A 5,894-nucleotide genomic window follows, 5' to 3' on the forward strand; every position below is an offset into this window, starting at 1 on the left:
ACATTCACTTGCCCTTACGGCACTTATGCTTATAGGAGAATGCCTTTCGGTTTGTGTAATGCACCGGCCACTTTTCAAAGATGTATGATGCACATTTTCTCTGATCTAATTGAAGAGAAAGTCGAGGTGTTTATGGATGATTTCTCCGTATACGGCTCCTCTTTTTCCGAATGTCTTGCTAATCTTTCTCAGGTTCTAAAGAGATGTGAGGAGCATAGGCTTGTATTGAATTGGGAGAAGTGTCATTTCATGGTACAAGAAGGTATTGTCTTGGGGCACAAGGTATCAGAGAAGGGTATTGAGGTGGACAAGGCCAAAATCGAGGTAATGGTGAACCTACAAGCTCCGAATTCTGTAAAAGGGATAAGAAGCTTTCTTGGGCACGCTGGGTTCTATAGGCGGTTCATTAAGGATTTCTCCAAGATAGCTAGGCCTTTAACTAGGCTATTGTGCAAAGAGGTGGAGTTTATCTTTGATGAAGAGTGTGAGGAAGCGTTTAAGAGGATCAAGGAGGCTTTGATCAGTGCACCAATTGTACAAGCTCCCGATTGGTCTTTACCATTCGAAGTGATGACTGATGCATCTGACTATGCCGTGGGAGCTGTCTTGGGGCAGAAGAAAGATAAGAAACTCCATGTGATTTACTATGCCAGCTGCACCTTGGACTCAGCTCAAGAAAAGTATGCAACCACCGAGAAGGAAATGCTTGCCATTGTGTTCGCATTTGACAAATTCAGGAGTTATATAGTGGGATCAAAAGTCACGGTTTACACAGATCACGCGGCCTTGAGGTACTTGATGTCTAAGAAGGACGCTAAGCCGAGGCTTTTGAGATGGGTCCTATTGCTCCAAGAATTCGACATGGAAATACTTGACAAGAAGGGCATTGAAAACGGGGCCGCAGATCATCTCTCAAGGCTGAGGATTGAAGAAAAGGTCCCCATAGACGATGCTTTACCTGAGGAACATCTCATGCTGGTACGGTCTTACTTAGAGGTGGAAGAGGCCAACACGATCAAGGAAAGAAGCCTCCCATGGTTCGCGGATCTTGTGAACTACCTGTCTTGCGGTTTAGAGCCACCGGATCTTGATGCCTATCAGAGGAAAAAGTTCTTTAGAGATGTGATGAGATATCATTGGGATGAGCCGTATCTTTCCGTGCTTAACAAGGACCATCTCTATAGGCGATGCTTGGCCGAAGAAGAGATTCATCCGGTGCTACAAGATTGCCACGGTTCAGCGTATGGTGGTCACTTAGGTGCATTCAAGACGGTTGCCAAAGTTTTGCAAAGCGGCTTCTGGTGGCCGACTATGTTCAAGGACGCTCAAGATGTGGTATCGAGATGCGAGGCTTGTCAAAGGCACGGTAACATATCCAAGAGGAATGAGATGCCCCAAAACCCAATCTTTGAAGTCGAGGTCTTCGACTGTTGGGGCATTGACTTCATGGGTCCCTTTGTGAATTCATACGGAAATCAGTACATCCTTGTCACGGTGGACTATGTGAGTAAGTGGGTCGAGGCTGTTGCATCCCCAACCAACGATTCAAAAGTGGTGGTAAAGCTTTTTAAAAGTATCATTTTCCCACGGTTTGGAGTTCCAAGAGTAGTAATCAGTGATGGGGGAAGCCACTTTATCAATAAGACTCTTGAGAGTCTTTTGAAGAAGCATGGGGTAAAGCACAAGGTGGCCACACCTTATCATCCGCAGACTAGTGGTCAAGTGGAGGTCTCTAACCGACAGATAAAGGCTATTTTAGAAAGAACCGTGAGCTCATCTAGGAAGGATTGGAGCAAGAAACTTGATGATGCTTTGTGGGCTTACAGAACCGCGTACAAGACCCCCATTGGAACCTCACCGTTTAACTTGCTCTATGGGAAAAGCTGTCATCTACCGGTTGAGTTGGAATACAAAGCATTGTGGGCAGTGAAACTTCTTAACTTTGACATCAAGACTGCACAAGAGAAGAGGGTTTTACAACTTCATGAGCTTGAGGAAATCCGGTTAGATGCTTTTGAGAGCTCTAAGATCTACAAAGAAAGGACTAAAGCGCTTCATGACAAGAAGATACACAAGAGAGAGTTCAAAGAAGGGGACCAAGTTCTGTTGTTTAACTCGAGGCTTAAGCTATTCCCTGGGAAGTTGAGATCCAGATGGTCCGGTCCATTCCAAATTCTTGAAGTAAGGCCTTATGGAGCGGTTGTTCTAAAAGGAAAAGATGGACAAGGCTTTGTGGTAAACGGTCAGAGGGTAAAGCACTACCTGGCATCAGAAACAAGAGAGGGAGCTACCTCAGTTCCTCTTCTTGAACCAGAATCAGCCTGAAAAGGTATGAAAAGTCAAACTTAGTGACGTTAAACAAAGTGCTCTTGGGAGACACCCCAAGCTTATCCTTGTAAATATTTCGTTTTTCATCTTCTTTTTCTTTTTACTTGAAGCTTTTTGAAGGGTTTGTTAAGTGTTTCAGGAGTTAAGAGGTGAATCTTGATGATGAGAGTAAGAAAAGGCTTGAAAAAGACACGGCCTGATGGTTTAAGTTCTAGAGCATACATAGCCTCGGTATGGACCCTCGGCATGATGCCCTCGTGGTGGAGCGTGCCGAGGTGCCCGGCTTCAAGAATGATCAAAAACATGAACACTTGGGACACTTGAGTCAAAGAAGAGGGTTTGCGCGACCTGGGGGAAACACTTGATGGCCGCGGAGAAATTCTGGTTAACTTGAGCTCATGACACTCGGCTTGATGCCCTCGGGGTGGAACAAGTCGAGGCCGCTCAAGAAAACACGAGAAAGGCTTGAAAAAGACACGGCCTGATGGTTTAAGTTCTAGAGCATACATAGCCTCGGTATGGACCCTCGGCATGATGCCCTCGTGGTGGAGCGTGCCGAGGTGCCCGGCTTCAAGAATGATCAAAAACATGAACACTTGGGACACTTGAGTCAAAGAAGAGGGTTTGCGCGACCTGGGGGAAACACTTGATGGCCGCGGAGAAATTCTGGTTAACTTGAGCTCATGACACTCGGCTTGATGCCCTCGGGGTGGAACAAGTCGAGGCCGCTCAAGAAAACACGAGAAAAATCACTCTAGTCCGTACGGCCCACGTCATCCCCCTTGTCGCGCCATTTGGAAGCCTTTGCGCGGTAATTTGAATTTAAACGCCCGGTCAAAGCTGTTTTGGCGCGGGTCAACGGTCTCAGCTGGAGGAGAAGGGGGGACCAGTCCCACTACAGTCCAAGCGCCAGCTGGAAAGCGCGACACCGCCCATACCAGCCTCCATCCCGAGCCATTAACCGAGAGTTCGCCTTCTTCTCTCTTTTCTCTGCATTTCACGAACATATCTCTCTCATTTCTCATCCATTTCTTGTGATTCCAAGCGTTCTAGACTCGTTAGGGTGTTGTCTATTCATCATAAGCATTCCATTAAACTTGAATCTTGGATTCCCAAAGGTATTTGCATCTTAAAGAACTCATCTTTTTCCTTCATTCTTTGCGAGCTTTATTGTTTGTGAAATGTGGAATCGATTCTTTTAGAACATGTCGGCCTTTGGGAACAATTTTAAAAATTCCATCAAGATAGATAACATAAGAAAAACCGGTCTTTGCTCTGAAAATCACTTGTTCTTGAGTTTTTAAAATTCTTGAGAAAATGCGCTTGGAATCGGTCTTAATGATGCTTTGAGATGTTGAGCTAAACTGTTCAGATATCGTGTCTTTCCTTGCTTATTCTGGCTTGTTTTTACTTCCTTTGATGTTTGGAAAAAGCTATAACCCTGGTCTTGTTAGAGAAAAAGCTCTGTTCTTGCTATCTTTAGAGACATGTGCTTGTTGATGTACATGATTCTAACGGTCTCTTTGAGGATCTGCCTTGCAGATGACCGGCGACCGAGCTGTTCCCACTCATGAGACGAACAAAAACGAAGTCCAGAGGAGGATTACAAAAGGGAAAGCCGTGGCCTCGGCCCACCAATGCGCAAGTGCACCAAGGCCATACCTAACAAGCCTCAGAACGAGAACGGCCCGGCCGGAGGTGAGAATGAAGAAGAACGGCACGCTGAGAGAAGGATGGGGGCAGGCCGATATCATTTTGATCCATACGTGTGGGGTGAGCCTGAATACCACACCAAGAAGCTGTATTTGCGAGTGAACACTCTCCAAAAGTGGTGTAAGTGGCAAGACAAGACCATTCATGCCTTGGTGGACTGTGTAAGGCACCTGAAGAAGAAGGTCAAGCAGCTCACACGGCCATCTTCTCCGGACAAGAACTCGGGGACCTCAACCACACCAATTACACAAGAGGAGGTTGGGGAAAGCTCAAACGCAAGGAACCCGGAGTTTCCACCAGGCAAAGAGGATTGGATCGACCCTGCCTTGGCATTCTTACCTGAACCCTCGGATAGCAGCCCACCACGTCAGTCCACACCTTCCTGCTCAACATCAAATCCCTCGTACTACTTGGGATCAGACCTCTCCGACTAAGGTATCGACTTCAAACCCTGTACATATGCATCTTGTGTATATCATTCTGCATTCGTTTAGTTTGTCTTTTTACTTCTCTCACACGCTTCTATAACACACGGGACTGTGTTGTTTAAGTGTGGGGGAGGAGCTTTGTGTTTTCTGATCTTGTTTTCTTTGTTCTTATTTGACTTTTGCATTCTTGAGTCTCATCTAGCTTTGTACATATGGTAAAACCGCATCATTCTAGTTGCATCTCGCATTTTAAGATCGAGTCTAGGTTGCATCATGTAGGATTGCATCAGTGCAAGGAGCAATGATAGATTTTTTCCTAGCGAGTAAATCACTCGAGAACTTGAACTAAATATGCTTGTGAAACTCATTCTGTGCTTGTAAAGCTTGAAACGATTTGAATCTGAGAAGCAAGTCTAAATTACACTCAACTCTAACTAAGTGATAACCCTGAACTTGAATTATAAATATCTTTTGATGCATTGCTTGAATTGGCTTGTGGATACCGATATACATACTTGAGCTAGAATCATTGTTTTTACCACCCTCTTTCCTTAGCTTAAGTAGCTGAATCCGCATCATGGATCAGTTCCCTCACCTTGAACCCAACTTTCTTTCTAGCCAATGTTTGTGCGTGAATTGTAAGGCCACCTTGGACTGAACTTAGCAGAAAGTGTTAGGTTTAGAGCGACAAGGGCATGTCTCATTGAGTGTTATGTTTCAACATCAAGGAACTAAGAGTATTGGCGAGAAATAAGTGTGGGGGAAAAGATCTATTGGTGAGTGGAAAAAGGTGAGCTGAGAGAAAAAGAGAGAGTGGAAATAGCTAGGGGAATGAAAGAAAAAGAATCGAGTCTTGAATTTGAAAAGAAGAGCTCTGTTGTTCTAAAAAGAAAAGTATAGTCTCTGAAATGAAAAGAAGCCAAAAAGGCTCAAGTGTTCTAAAAAGAAAAGAAAAGAGGCTAATCGCTGTAAAAGAAAAGAGCTGTTTGAATAAGTAAACACCAAAGGCTTGAAAATCGAAACAAAAGTGAGTCCCCTAGTGAAAAAGAAAGCGATTGAGAAACTGAGGATCTTGAGAGGGTAAGCAAGTGAGAAAAGCTTTGAGTGGAGTGTGGGGTGTGATGAGTCTTGCCCTTGTATGCATCGGTTGCTTTTTACCTTTAGCATTCTGCCAAAGTTTGGTCGTTCATTGAGTGATCCCATTGTTGCATTACACCCGCTTGAATATTGATGAGATCATTTTTGTCTCATGACCTTACCCTAGCCAAGCCAGCCTATTTGAACATTGCATCATTTGATTCACCGGTTACGAGCTTAATGAATGTGAAAGAGTTGAATGTGATAATGACTTGTGGAGATTCTGTGCTTTAATTGTGAAATATCTGAGTATGGCTTTGCATTGCATATTTGAGCATGAATCCGAGT

Source organism: Eutrema salsugineum, unplaced genomic scaffold, assembly GCF_000478725.1.
Source record: "Eutrema salsugineum unplaced genomic scaffold, Eutsalg1_0 scaffold_21, whole genome shotgun sequence".
In the NCBI taxonomy this organism is placed as follows: Eukaryota; Viridiplantae; Streptophyta; class Magnoliopsida; order Brassicales; family Brassicaceae; genus Eutrema; species Eutrema salsugineum.